This window comes from Dermacentor silvarum, chromosome 2 (genome assembly GCF_013339745.2).
Source record: "Dermacentor silvarum isolate Dsil-2018 chromosome 2, BIME_Dsil_1.4, whole genome shotgun sequence".
In the NCBI taxonomy this organism is placed as follows: domain Eukaryota; kingdom Metazoa; phylum Arthropoda; class Arachnida; order Ixodida; family Ixodidae; genus Dermacentor; species Dermacentor silvarum.
Window position 1 is genome coordinate 261,334,458 of NC_051155.1, and position 15,820 is coordinate 261,350,277.

The following is a 15,820-nucleotide window of genomic DNA, read 5'->3' on the forward strand; positions in this document are numbered from 1 at the left end:
CACCCTAAACTCACACGCTGGCAATCCAGGACTGGAGAAGCCTACAAACGAATACATATCCCAACATACACACACTCAGCTAAACACACCCGTCCCAATACGATGACTGCTGTCCTTGGTGCAGCGACACACCAACCCTCAGACATATGCGACACTTGGCACTGCAAACAAAGACCAGCAGAGGGAAACTGACCCCTCGTCACATGCAACGAACTTGAAAGGTCGTGGGAGGCGCGACTCGCCCGGCAGGACCTGGGAAGCCAGCAGACAACCTTGGACCAAGCCGAACGAGCCGCTAGAACCAGTGGGGCCCTGGAATAGGGGCTTCACCCGCAAGAACCTCAGTCTGATATTTCAATAAAATGCTTATTCCTCCTCCTCACGACAACATCCACAAAGCCGGTGACTGTGCTACCATACCCGACACCATTTGCTGTCCAACAGGCAGTGGAGGATGAGCAGCAAATGTTGGCGCAGGGAATTATTGAATCTTCCGACTCACCATACCAATCGCAAATTGTCATGGTTAAAAGGAAAGACGGCAGTATGCGCCTCTCCATTGATTTTCAACAGTTAAACAGAATAGTCGTCAAGCACAATGAGCCTATCCCACGAGTTGACATGATGTACGAGTTTACATAATGTTCGCAAACCCTTTCAGCCCTGGAATTGTTATTTTTACCGCAGACTTCTTTTCTCTCCATTTTCTATAGTTTCAAGACCCCAATGACATGTTCATAAAACATAAAGCTTCTATGTGAAGCAATTCCGAGTTGGCTTCATGTGCTCAAAACAGGGCATCAGGATCAGGGCTCAGTGGGTGTAGGGGTCAGAAATTGTTAACTTTATTCCATGCAGCTGTTCGAACAGAAACGAGCACAAAATTCATTACATTTTTGTGTGAAAGTCCTAGAAACAGTTCCTGGACTTGGTGAAGCACAGATGCACCTTGCACTTCTCACACATAATACCAACTTTCCCTGCGCAACCGTTCATTTTACACCGCTGCGCTCCAGCGTAAGTGTGAATGGGCCAATGTCCAACTTGGTCGAACCTTACATCTCTTATCGGCCCGTTCTCTGTGTACCGAACTTGCTTCCTGGGCTACAGTGGAAACAGAGATGGCCTGCCAGGCTTCATTGTCTTGCATTTGGAGTATTTCTTTGCCAATGCATCAATGATTCTGAGGGTGAAGTAGAGATCAAGCGGCTCATTCGATGAGATTCCTCGCACATCAGCATCATGCCTGTACTCTAACCAACAATTTACAACTGCCAGATTCACAAAATGAAAGATCATCCGGAGAGTTGGCTTTCTGCAGCGAATTGTGGTCCTGTACAAGGAAGTCCGCTTTGTCTACTCTTCCCCTGCTCGATTATACGCCCCAACTACAGCTGGGCGTTTCACATCAATGAAACATCTGTCCACCTTGCTCCAGTGACTTGCTGTTTCCCCAACTTCAACACCGATAAAATTCGAGGCGATATTTACGCCTAGGTTTTCTAGCCACCGTTGACGTCAAAACAATTTACCGTCATCGCTGACGAAACTATCGGACCACCCTCGACCATTTTTCGTTAGTTCTTTTTCACTCAGCAGCTGTTCATACGTACAGTACCAGCCTCAAATATTTTTCTTGCACGCTGTGCGCGCAGCATGGGCAATGAAGTAATTACAAAAAAAACTTGTGCCTAACAACGGGTGGTATTCACTAAGCCAGGTGCGAAAAAGCTCCTGTTACACCATACCACAGTTTTTCGTTCTCATTCAGCTTTGTTGTAGAGCTCTGGTATATACGAAAATCAAAGACCAGGGCGGACTCGCCGCACAGCATAAATACATTCACACCCCAAGGGTGAGGCTTGCCCTTCACATATTGTTTTATGTCCAGCCGCCCCTTGAAAGGAACAATCTGCTCGCCAATGCACACGCGCTCTTCTACATCGAGGAGGAGGAGGAAAAACATTTATCAAGAGAAAAAAAAAACTCGAGATCGTGGCACCTCGCTTGAAAATTCTCGACCAGAGGTCTCACCTTCCGGAGTCTGTCAGTACCGTCTGGCTTGTTCACATCAACAATATGAAGAGTGTTCCGCAGCTTCTCAAAACGGTTGCGTGACATCTCGCATGCCTCGATGAGAGCAGTTGTCATCGTAGGCTTCCGATATAGGCTGTTGTGCCTGGCGGTCTTTCGGGACAAAGGATGTCTCACCGACAGACGTGCAACTGTGGAATGTTGTTTACGCTTCGTTTCTCGAGGCCGGTGAGCGCCACCGTCACTTGGAACAAATGGCCGAGCAATTAAACCCCAGGCTGCAATGAGAAATCGCCCTCGTGCATCGCTAAAACGGCAACGTCGCTCTTGGTGTGTTTCCGTGAAGCACCCGGACTACGACGGGGCTCGGCGGTAGCTTCCGCGATGGCCAGTCTCCTGACTGACAAGCTGACCGTCACGGAGAGACCACTAATTCTTGCAAGGGGCCAAAATCAAGCATGTCCGTGAGAACAGCTTCGACGTTTGGTTCCCAAGGCGTCACCCGTTGCCTGGTATGCGGGGGCGATCGAACAACATTGGAGGCGGAGCCCGGCGGAACGTTGCCACATCATGGGCGGGATTTTTCGAACGGTCGACAACAGTGATTGGCCGAAAAGAAGCACAGTGAATTCCCTCGACGAGTGAAAGGGGGACATGAACTGTTAAAAGCGGGGCTTGAGTGTTGTGGAGACGCTCGGAGAGGTAAACGCTCGGACATGCTATACAAGAATCATGGAGCCCTTCGAGTAAAGTAACGTGTACAGTTGTATATAAAACCCTTTTCTGATCTCTCTGGACCTCTCCTTCTCACGGCACTTGGCACGGCACCAGCCATGGAACCTTCGTGGCCGCTCGGACCCCCGACTTCGCAACAAGGCGCGACTTTGAGTATTTCAGGACGCCCATTATCACATGGAGAGCCAACGTCCGGCTTATTTTATCTTCATCAGCGCTAACGCACGTGCCACACTGAAAAACTGAGTATCGATTTGTTTTCTCGGCAAGCTCAGTAAAAATGCTTTTCGGAGCATATCGACTAAAATAACCAAATGGCGATGATATGTCCCCTTCCGTGTGAAGGTCTTCGTAATCTACCACATTGAATGTGGTGTATGGCGCCTTGAATGACTCTCTCGCCCAGCCACTTGCCGTTGCTGGCGTTCTGTCATCTTCCGAACTATCACTGTCGCTGTCTGCTGGAGCTACAAGAGCGTCGTCCCCCTCATCACCGCTACCGCCAGACTCGTCGCATTCGCCTTCCACGTCTGATAAATTTCCGTTGTCAAGTTCTTCGAACAGATGATCTGTGTACTCTTGCAATCGTTTTGAACTTGATCCACGGCACGAATAAAATAAGGCCATCGGTATCGATGAACCTGAAGAAAAAAGAGAAAGAGGCTAAAGCGAGGAAGGCACGATGTGCAAAAGCCCTCATGTTATCAAAAGTGCACATGTGAACAAAGGGCCACTACAGAAAAAATATTCAAGTTAGGTCTACAAATTTTCGCGTACAGCATACGCTTCCAGTGGGAAATAAATAGAAAAAAAAAGATAAGTCACAAATACTTGAGACATATCAAGTTACACTTTGTGAAAGTTCGCACTTACCCGAAGGCTGCCCAGCCACGGTATACATGGCTTGCACCGACGTCACATCCGGTCGCCGTGAGATGCCTGTCGGCCATGCTGACGCACCGCTGCTGGGCCACTGCTTGCTTACCGCCGCCTCTGTCAGCTCGCATCGCGTTGGTTCGCGACCACTCGCAGCTTCAATATGGTTTTCTGCTAAGTCGTTGGCTGCTCCAGCCGTAGCGACAGCTCCAGGTGAAAGAAGAAGCCTACTAACACGAACTTTCGAATTCCGAGGATCGTCGTAGACAGGTGCGAGCGCTCTAAGACGCTCAGCACAAATCGGCGCACGTTGTGGCTGGCTCGCAAGAATCTAGCTGATCTGGACCCTGAGAACGCCAATTTACTTGTGTGTGGAGCGCACTTGGTGACAGCCAAGAGGCTTGTGCCGTGAAATAAATGTTCGCGAAAACGTGGGAAGCAAGAACTATACACTGAAGAAATGAATGTTTTTGATTCGCAGGTGCGCCACCCGATTTTTTCGATACCACGAACCCAGACTGGGCCCCGTCACTGCATCTCAGCTACAGCATTAGGCAAGCAGATGCGGATCCGATCGCAACGAGCAACGACGGCAGAGAAAGCGACGGCAGATAACTTCACACCAGATAACCTGGCCGCGAACAGAGCAGTGTAAGAAGTGGCATTGTTTATCTTCATTACTGTATTTTTACAGTAGAAATCAGACTAATCGGGGCGGAATTTGAACCTCGTAGCGTTTGCTGACAAGCTCCGTAAATTTTGGTACGCGGGCGTCTTTGAAGTTTGCCCGTCATCTAAAAACGGTGCCATCACATCCAGATGCACGATTTATTTTTCACTCCGCGTAAATCACAACAATGGCAGGCTATTTTTCGAGAAACGTGCCAGAAAAGGTTCTTGAGCTCACCTCTCCGAGGAGAAGCACCTTTTCGTCTCGTAAAGGCATTGCAGCCAGGCTTCTCGCCCACCCGCTGGTGAAATAGTTGTCTGCTTCCATTGATTTGAAAGCTTTCATTTCTTCCAACGTCACAAAGCTGGAGGAGTAAACTAGATAGTTTACGATATCCCCGTGGGTCACTTCAGGAAACACATTCACGTCGATCGTCGTGTCGACGCCCGGTCGCAGCGTGTACGGGTGCATACCGTCGCACATTTGCACCTTTTCTTCATAGCGCACGCGCGCCGATCCCACAAGTTCAGAGTAATAGCCTGCACTGAATGGCTCGCTCCTCTGGGGAGGAGACATCATTCCCGAAAGAATAAGAAAACAATTCACAGCGTATCGGGAGCGGTCAGGCGTCACAGGCAAGGCACTTGTCGGTACGGACCGCACGGACGGACAGCTGCGAAACGAAGAATGGGCCGCCAGCATGGACGCCGGCGCTTGATTGGGGCGGAAGTGACGTCACGTGCAAGCCATGCGAACACTTCGTATTCTTTACATCAGCGTGCAGAAAATTCTCTACTGCTAATGGCGGTGCCGATAGCGCTTCTGGAGGAACACCCAGGAAAAAATTACTGGTTTATTGACGACGCCAGGACAAAGGGCAAGAGGGCTCACCATTTCTCAATGTTCGATTTTACGAAAGGGTACTGGCAGGTACTAATGCATAACGACTCGAAACGAATGACAGCTATTCAGTACAAGCCAGGGCTTTATCAATTCCGTTTCAAGCACTTCGGTATTAATACAGCGTCAGCGGTGTTCACTAGGCTCATGGGTGAAGTTGTGGCTGTTATCTCTCACATGCATCATTACTTTTATGATGTGCTATAAATAGCGACGGACACATTGGGGACGCATGTAACAAACTGGAATGTTTTGCCCGACAATTGCGGTGTGGACATTTTCCTATCAAGCCATCCGAGAGTGAAGTTGGTGAAAGTTCGGCTAAGTTGTTGGGTCACATTGTGGGACATGGGGTCTTGCGCCCGCAGTTTGTGACCCTTGAAAAGATAGAAAAAGGCCGCAAACAACAAAATTGGTCTGTTCGATTCTCGGCGTCAGTGGTTACTACCGAGACATCGTACTCAAAATATTGTTGTTTAATCCGTGTTTCATCCCTTGACGACGTGTTCCATCCCTTGACAGAGCTCACGCGAAAACGCGCGCCTAAAGAGGCAATATGGTAACAACGTCCCCAGGTGGCATTTGATGAACTTCGATGTTTGTTGTCCACCAACGGCTGTGGAAATCGATGTTATGCGAAGCAGTGTGCCTGGAGCCTACCAAGTTAACGAAACGACCATGAAAGCACCCAGACGTAGTAGGCGGCTGTTTCATGACCTACATGACATGCATGTCATGAGTCCTCAGGAGTCCCTTTAGCTACGCCTAACAGACCTCAAGGCGAAAGCCTTAGTCATGCCAGAGTCCTTCCATGTTTTTCTGGTCACGAAACTCCGCCGTCACGCTATGGGAGAGGTTCATACGCTGTCCAAAGCTGCCGCGACACGGCGCCACTGCGCACCGGAGGGCATCGTTCGCGTACCGAAACGCTTGCGCAGTGCGAGGCGAGCTGAGTGATCGGGTGCGTTCTGTGCATGTGCTGCGCTATTTTTCGAGTGCTGGACTGTTTAGTTGAAGTGGCGGGGTGGGACAACGATGCCGAACACGTGTTGCGTGCCGGGTTGCCGTTCCGGCTACAAGGGCACGACCGAATGGTGTCGTTGTTCCGTTTGCCTATTGACAAGGAGCAGCGCGAGAAATGGAAGCGGGCCATACCGCGGCAGGAAGGTGGCGGTTTTAACTTCGAATCGAAGTATACGCGTGTGTGCGCGAAACATTTCGACGCCTCCGACATCGTCTACAAGTGCCCTCCAGCCGCTCTCCTCCAAATTGTGGAAGATCATTTGGAAGTGTACACAGTTGACAAAACTGCCTGTTCTGATGTGTACATGAATATTGTGGAGAATGTTTTGATGGACAGTCGTACTGCTACAGCTGCTGTCGGCTGCAAATCTCACTTCGTAAGCACAACTGCAGAAGTAGTTCAGTTTTTTTCTTAAGACCCGCTTGCATTTTTTCACAAGAAAAAAAAAAAAAAAAAAAAACAAGCAGATGCAAGCAAAGGGACGAGCTTCATGTCCAGCAGGGGGTGGTAGGAAACCAACCAGTTGAAGGGGTACCAGTTAAAGGGGCGCAGTAGGAATCACGATTATCGTGTAAAGGCGACCACTTACAAAAAATTGCAATGCTGATGAAAGAGAACAAGGGTGTTGCAAGGTCTGATGAGGGCATTGATGATGAAACACATTTGTTTCATGCTTTGTTACAACCTCAATTTGTGTTATGCTAGTGTAGCGTAGTTCACATCACAACAATAGCGCCTTCACCACGACAATCTTATGAAATGTATAACATTAGAATTCCTTTAAATACAAATGTTAGCAGAATAATATGCATTGTTTTATTTTCCATTGTCCTTTAGGCTATTGATGGGCTACAATTCTTCAATTGCATGTACTTTATAAGCAGTATATAAGCAGCTATAAGTAAGGAGGTTATTAGCGCACTGTTGTTAGCTATATTTGCATTATAATTTGTTGAGCAAGTTGTGTGTGCATGATTAAGTAACAGCTGAAGAAGTGGAATGGTGGTATCTCTAACCAGCCATTTTTTTAATTGCTGTATTTGTGATGTGGCTACTTGTGTTCGTTTGAGAGTTGTTTTGCCATGTGTTATGAAATGCCTATGCTTTACACTTTCTTGTTTATAGAAACAATCTTATGCATTGTGCATTTATTGCTATTCGTCTGCTGCAGTGTTTGTTTCCTGCCCCTTAATACATATATCTCACGTTTGATGTTTTTTCTTTATGCTTATTATATCAGTGCTTGTAACAACTTCTTGCATTGTGAATGGTGGAACATTCATGACCGGACACCTCTTTGTGCTGTTTGTATTTCGCTCCACTTATTTTACATGATAAATAAATGATCATGCTTGTATGTTGTTTTTTCAGCAACACGTTTTATTTCTTTTCTTAATCGAATTATAAAGCAGTTCTTTTTTTATTTTTCGACCATGATAAGAATATCAGGACCGGTGATTACAACCTTTTAACATCCTATAAATAGTTGCGCATTAAGAACCAAAATACCTATTCTCATCGTTTCTGCGTCAAAACCACGAGCAGCTTGAATAAGTGCTGGGCTTACTGACGCTTCTAAAAGACTGCTTCCTAAGGCAATTGCCTAATTACAATACAGCTAGTTTCAACTGTGCAGGTCCTGACACTTCACGTTCGCCTTAATCCGTTGCTAAAAGCCGCACCGAAGACATTTAGTAGTGAATTTTGTCTTGCATTTATCCTACCTAAATCTCATTCAGAAATGGCATCGTTTTGCAGAGAAATCTGAAGCGCACGGAGCAGCTCAATTTCCTTTCATTGTCATTAAGTATTCTACAGAAGCAGCCTTTTGCAATAACAATTTCACACTTTTGATCTCCGGATAAGATACTGCCCACAGTTTAACAGAAAGTGAACAGCTGTGCTCGGTGAACAATCCGGCGCTATGCGCAAAGGAGAGTTGGCGCTTACTCACGGGTGAGAGGGGGTGCAACAGCCCATATGTTTGCATCTGGTGATAAGTGGGACCGCTGGCGCTTTGTGCGAATGCGCGGTGTCTAATTTCAGGCAAATATTAAACAGCGGAGCCTACCGAAGTGTTGAGGCGAACGGCTATGACGAAGAAATATGGACCGAGACCGCCCGGCCGTGCACAGCGGACGCATTTCGACGGGGGCGAAATGCAAAACACCCGTTTATTTAAATTTAGGTGCATTTTAAAGGATCCCAGGTGGTCAAAATTAATCCTGAGTCCCCAACTACGGCGTGCCTCATAATCGTATCGCGGTTCTGGCTCAAAATGACAGATTTTTTTTTTTTTTTTTGGTCCGAGACCGCCGCGAGCTCCATGTTATGAGCGGCTTTTTTTTCGTCCCGGGCGCTCATATCATGGCAGAAGACGCAATCAGGCAGTTATTTAACCATGTGGAATGTTAAAAATAGTTACGTCAAAGTAAACCGACGGTTGTGGAAGTTGAGAAAGCTAGAATACCGAGGCTGCCCCACACACAACCACAGCGGTAGCGGCGTTCGCATGCCCTCCCATGCACGGTTGTGCCTCTAGCGGCGGGCGCTGGCTCTATATGAAACTGAGGCGGCAGTTTCGTGACCAGAAAAGCATGGAAGGACTCTGGTCATGCTCATCACTATGACTTCGACCATCAACTTTTAGCCTTTTCCTTCACTTGGTACCACATCCAAGCCCATTCCATTGGTTTTTGAGTGGTAAATCTTTCGCTGAGTCATTGTCGTTTTTGCTGAGTCATGGTCACGGCTATGACTTCTGCCACCGTGCTTTAGTGTTTGTTTACTTCACTTATTACCCACGTCCGAATTCATTTCAGTGGTTTTTGAGTGTTAACTCTTTCGGCCCTGGCGTCCTATAAAAGGACACGAAGAGAAATTGTTCTAAATCGCGACGCAAATGGTCACCAAACTCAAAAAAGAATTCAAGCTTTTCTCCATACACCTCCGCCAGCATACGCGACAGTTTCTTCACCCTTGTCTTCCTCTGAAAACCCTAGAGGTGAAATGAAAATGCCGGAAGGCAAGAAACACGACTGCAGCCGTATCCACATCTTTTGATAATATTTACTCAATAGCTATTGTCTCGGTAGCGATCATAATTTTGTGTGTTGTTTCTGATATGCTGAGGGGTGTATTTGTATAAGGCCTGTTATTTGAGGGGTGTATTTGTATAAGGCCTGTTATTTGCGCATAGCCCACAGCACGCAATGATCTGCATGTCCTAAATATAGAACACTATGGCTCAGTGGTTGTCAAGGGCACCCATTGAATGTACAATGAGGGCGCTGTTGCTTGTAACAGCTTCCGCTTTCTTGTGTTGTTATTCCAGAGGCGCTAAGTCAGCCTAAACTACTGTATTCAGGGTTAAGGGGACTTCTATTGCGAAAAGTCTGTATGTCAAGGACCCAGATATGTTTGCTCCACTATAGGAAGTGTGCTTGTTGGAGGTAGAAGACGATGATGAAGAAAAGCAGTATGTACAGCACGGTGTAAGAAGGTAGGTGATCCGACGGCGGCGCGAGGCGCGACCACTTAGTGTGACTCTACGCACGCCGCTGCCGCAAGGAGCAGCACCTGTTCTGGGGGCCACTTTTTCGCTCGCTTTGCTGGCTCTTTTATGCGCACGCGCGGCAGGGGTGTTTTATTGCGATGCATATATGTCGTTCGCCTGCTTCAAACCACTCTATTTGGTTGGAGAAACGTCCCTTTATATTTCTGCCGACATTCCGATTGACTCCGACGCGGCGAGCAGCGGTAAGCGCAGCGCGCCGTCTGCTCGAGCAGACGACGCGTCTCTCTCGTGTTGGAAATGACGGTATTTTGACTGTAAGTGGCATGAAACCTTCTACCTGCTCAGGATTTGGCGTCTGAATAACGAAAAATTGCATATCTTTAGGTATGGGTGTTTAAATGCTGACGGATGTCGTAAATTATCCACTCTTGTGCCGCTTCTCCAAGGCCTCCTGAACACGTGCTGCCCCTAGCGGCGGCGCTCACTTCCGGTCACACGAAGTGGCCGCTCTCTCGCCGCAGCGCGGGCGCGCCGTCGGAGCACCTATCTCCTTACACCGTGATGTACAGTTTGCTTTACCAGACTAGGGGAGCAGTAGCTGCACAATAAACGAAGAATTCGCCGTCTATGGCGAAAATACATCCGACAAAGTGACTATCAAGCTGATGGAGGTCATTCAAGTGCAACGATGAAGGAAGTGTGCTTGTTGGAGGTAGAAGACGATGACAATGAAAAACAGGATAAACAAGTCGCCCGATTCATGGCCAATCCTCCGTAGTTGGTTCTGCTATATCTATAGACCGTTTTTTTTTCATGGGCGCCGCCATTGCGTAGGCAGTGGCGCCATTTATGGGCCGTTGGTATGCTGGCTGGGGCGAACGCCCGTGTTGTATGCTGCGGTATACGCTCGGCGGCCATTTCTGGTGGATTTTTTCGCACTCGCGCGGTCTATATAGCATGTCTGCTACGTGGCGAATGGTCCTGTGAGGCGTAGTAAAGGAATTTAAGTCTGAAGTAATTAGGCGGCTGGAGTAACTGCTGGCTAAATTTAGGGCGGACGGAGCACCCAGCGTGGGGTGCGCGCGTTTGTTTTAGCTTACAATCAGCCTCGAATATCAGTTAAGTATTTCTGAAAATTCGTTTCACGAATGTTATCTTACTGCAGCATTCTCAGCACTGTAATTGTAACCTCTGGTTTAGCTGCAACGAGTAGTTACTAAACATTTGACGATCCCAACAGCGTAGGTACCGTTCTGCTGGAGAATACAAGCATTCAAGTTGTTATGTGTAGAAACACTGGGTGACTGCCTTGTTTGCTGGGCAAGGTTTCCGCCCACAAATAAAACAGCTTGGTTAATAATAGCCGCATACCGTACAGTGTGAATCACACTTTTCGAGTGGTCGAACGAGCAGCTGCAGACTGTGCGAGCGTCCGAGGCAGTACTAAATGCTGTGTCATAGATCTCTTTGTTCTATATAGCGTATGGTACAAGTGGTCTAAGCACGCGGCATGACTATGCAGAGTCTTATTTCGTCGTTATCCCGTGTTGTTTTATTTTGCCGCAAAATGAGGACATATGAACTCTTTTTTTTTATTTCAGTCTCGTAAGTTCAGTCATCTAGGGCGCATTCACCCATCTTACGGAAATTATGTCCTTGCAAATAGCTGTTGGAGTCTCTTTATGCGATCCCCTTTGTATATTGTGCCGTACAGTGCAGAAAAGGCAATGCCGATCTAAGCACGAAGCAATCGTTTGTATCATGTTGGTTTGCCAATCGCAGTGCTTGCTGTGTTGAGCAAAGCCTTCGGCTTCTTGCAGGAGGCTAGCGTAGACATAGTGATTTGAAGTCTACTAGATTTAAAACGCGTGAGAACGATGCCGGTGGCTGATGCAAATGTTTTACAACCCTTCGTCGAATTAAAACCGGTACATCCAACATAGTTCACAACACATACACACACACCCGCGGCTGATGATGGGCGTCGCATTTTTGCACATCCAAGAGAAATTTCCCGGTACTGTGGCTACTGCTGCACCTATGTTACACACTGCACCTAAAGGCTACACAACTGACATCCCGTAAATTGCACTCAAAACTAGCTAAAACACCTCCAAATCGTTCCGCAGCGCGCGACCGGCAACACATTCAAACCGCGCCGCGCAGGCTCACACAAGCCAGAGAAGAGGAAAGGCTCGTCGCGCGCCCTTTCCTCCTCGCCCGATGAAAAGGTACAGTGGCTAGAAAAGGTACCAAACCAAACCGGAACCGATGGGTCGCTGCGGAGCGCCAGTACATCGAGGCACCCTACCAGTACAAGAGGACAAGCGCAGCACGCTTTTAGAACGGACTAGCACGAGCCATGCTTACGCATCGAGCACGCGCCGCCCAACTTTGTTTTCGTCGTCTTTCGTAGCTGGCACCATTTTCGCCAATCAAGGCCGAGAGACCTTAGCGTCGCCGCGTTGCGGCGTCGGTGGGCGCTACACACAGTTTGCTTTTGCAGGCTTGGGGAGCAGTAATTACTAACAATAGACGAAGATTTGGTCATCTATGACGAAAATACATCCGATCAAGCGACTATGAAGTTTATGGAGGCCATTCAAGTGCGATGATGAAGGTAGTCTGCGTGTTGGAGGTACAGTACGATGTAGAGTACGATGACGCTGAAAAGCGCGATATAGTTTGCATTTGCAGGCTTGGGAGCAGTAATTTCTGTACAGTAGACGAAGAATAGGCCATATGACGAAACTACGTCCTACAAAGCGACTATCAAGTAGATGGAGGCTATTCAAATGTAATGATGAGCGGTGTATAACTAACACGAAGAATATTTTTCAGGCTTTGACACACAATGGTGGAGGGGGGGGGGGTACGACTGTGAAATTGCCATCATGCAAGTTTTTCTACATTTAAATGTGTGGTACAGCTGACAATAATACGCAATTTCGAAATACTTCGAATTGCTTTCCATATCCACTAAGCCCTGGTGTCCTGTATATAGGACATGATGCCATATCTCATACTGCTGTGGTACTCCGAGTATAATAAATACTTTGGGTTTCTTAGCAGTAGTAAATCAATACAAAACGATGAAAAAATTCTGTACATTAAAAAAGAATTCAGGGCTGAAAGAGATATTTTTTCGCTGAGTCATTGTCACTTTTGCTGTGTCATGCTCATGACTGACTTCTACCACCATCCTTTAGTGTTTCTTCACTTAGTGCACGTCCGAACCCATTCCAGTTGTTTTTCTTGCTGAGTCATAATCATGACTATTACTTCTATCATTATCATTTAGTGTTTCCTTCAGTTAGTGCCCCAGTCCGAACCAATTCATGTGGTTTTTGAGTGTTAATCTTTTTTTCTCGCTGAGTCATTGTCATTTTTGCTGAGTCATGCTCATGACTAAGACTTCTACCACCATCCTTTAGTGTTTTCTTCCCTAACTACGCACGTTCGAACCCATTCGAGTGGTTTATGTGTTAATCTTTTTTCGCTGAGTCACTGTCATGACCTACATGACACGCATGTCATGTCATGACCTGTCATTTATGTTCGTCATACACTCGTGTCATACTATGCCAATTTTGGTACCTACCAAGTTAACGAAACAACCACGAGACCACCAAGACGCAGGCGGCTGTTTCATGACCTACATGACACGCGTGTCATGACCTATCATTTATGTTCGTCATACACTCGTGTCATACTATGCCAATTTTGGTACATAGCAAGTTAACGAAACGACCACGAGACCACCAAGACGCAGGCGGCTGTTTCATGACCTACATGACACGCATGTCATGACCTATCATTTATGTTCGTCATACACTCTTGTCATACTATGCCAATTTTGGTACATAGCAAGTTAACGAAACGACCACGAGACCACCAAGACGCAGGCGGCTGTTTCATGACCTACATGACACGCATGTCATGACCTATCATTTATGTTCGTCATACACTCTTGTCATACTATGCCAATTTTGGTACATAGCAAGTTAACGAAACGACCACGAGACCACCAAGACGCAGGCGGCTGTTTCATGACCTACATGACACGCATGTCATGACCTATCATTTATGTTCGTCATACACTCTTGTCATACTATGCCAATTTTGGTACACAGCAAGTTAACGAAACGACCACGAGACCACCAAGACGCAGGCGGCTGTTTCATGACCTACATGACACGCATGTCATGACCTATCATTTATGTTCGTCATACACTCTTGTCATACTATGCCAATTTTGGTACATAGCAAGTTAACGAAACGACCACGAGACCACCAAGACGCAGGCGGCTGTTTCATGACCTATCATTTATGTTCGTCATACACTCTTGTCATACTATGCCAATTTTGGTACACACCTACTTAACGAAACGACCATAAGAGCACAAAGACGTAGGCGGCTAGATAGGTAGATAGATACTGTCAAAATGGCAAATGTTCGCCAAAAAATGCTTTGCATTTAAAAGCCTAGATATAAATACCGGCAAAAGAACGCTGGCTGTGGACAAGTCACGTTGCGGCCGTCGTGAAGAAGTCGTCGGCCCGACCCCGATGGCCGGGATCGGGCCTTCGTCTTTTTAATGGCCATGGGAGTCGGCCCGATCTCCCGCCGAGCTGAAAATGTTATGCTTGGGCGGAGTGCGGGTCAGCAAGCCAGCAAAGCGATCCGCCAGTTCGACATCCGCCACAGAGGGGCAAGCGTATACTTCGTGCGAATTCGATTACAAGTTGAACCCAAATTGCGTAACGACAATCGAAAAGTAGCTTCGTTCGAGTCCCGCCGAGACGATACACAGAAACACCTCCCAAGTATAACACAACTGACTTTGGAATTTGCCATGGTTAGGGGGATAGCGCGAACGCAGTCCCCCACTACCAAAAATTGCATGCCCCATCTGCCCCAGTTTGGGGTAGTGGCAGGGGTCAGCACGAGCGCAGTGCAATGCTCGCGCCTCTCCCTGGGGGCACCGCCTAGATAAAGAGAAGTTTATTTCAACAAACATACACATGTGCACTTGACTTCAGTACAGGAAAACTTTCAAATGCTAACAACACAGGTACATACAGTCAAAAGGGTACATTATGAAAAACGAGTTCACACACTGAGGTTGCATACAAGTCTGGCAGGTGTTCTGACCTGCCAGAGGTTAATGTGTTAGTACGTCAACAACTGCGCAGTAATGCGCCCATTACGGGGCTTTATGAATTTTGTCGACCATTTGCGCAGAAACTGGTCTTCGTTTAGAATGATCCAGTCTGCGCACGCCTGCTCGTACATCAATTTGCGTAAACGGCGTAGTAGCGGATACATTGCTCTATTTGGCCGCCCTTGCATTGCCGCTGATCCTCGTTGACGCCACAAAACAAATGCTCCTATACACCACAAAACAACATGAAATGGTGTTCGCGGTTGCTTTCTTGCCTGTATTCGTACATGGAACATCCGCCACAGTAGGAACCAAAATGTTTTTGATACTGTACACTCGAATAAGGCATGCTGCAACGTTTCTTCTTGTCTGCACTGAGGGCAGCGATCAGTGCGACTTATTCCCCACGCTGCCGTGCGGTTCCGCGTTGGCAAGACGCGCCAACCTCGTCTCCATCCGAAGTCGCGAACCTCGGCGGGTACGGCCGACGAAGTCAGGCTGCGCCAGCGGACGCTCCTGCACCTCTGCAGTTCTTCCTGCGACAAGTGCTTAACCGCTAACAATTCGCATACTTCCGTTGCCGGGGTGCTAACTAGCTCGACATCAGGCAAGGCTGTTCGAAGAGACTGAAGGGTACTGCATACATATTTATAGAATGGCGGTGGCTGTTCCACCGTAGGACCTGTCCTTTTTCCGGGTAAGAAAAGCTTTCTGGAGGTGCCTAGAAAGTAATCAACCAGTTTTCTGCCTGGGTATTCCGGGTCGTTCACGAGGTTGTAGAAACCTCGCAATGCGAGGACAGAGCTCATTGTTCTGATACAAGGGAGACTGAAACCTCCTAGTTCTGTTGGAAGCCGAAGGAGCGGACGTGCTACTAGTTCAGTCCTGTTGTCCCACAG

At 47.5% G+C, this 15,820-nt stretch overlaps 1 pseudogene; it reads right to left on the reverse strand.

The window, feature by feature from the left end:
* Positions 1 to 14,618: 14,618 nt before the first annotated feature.
* Positions 14,619 to 14,753, reverse strand: LOC119443269 (U1 spliceosomal RNA; annotated as a pseudogene).
* Positions 14,754 to 15,820: the final 1,067 nt, after the last annotated feature.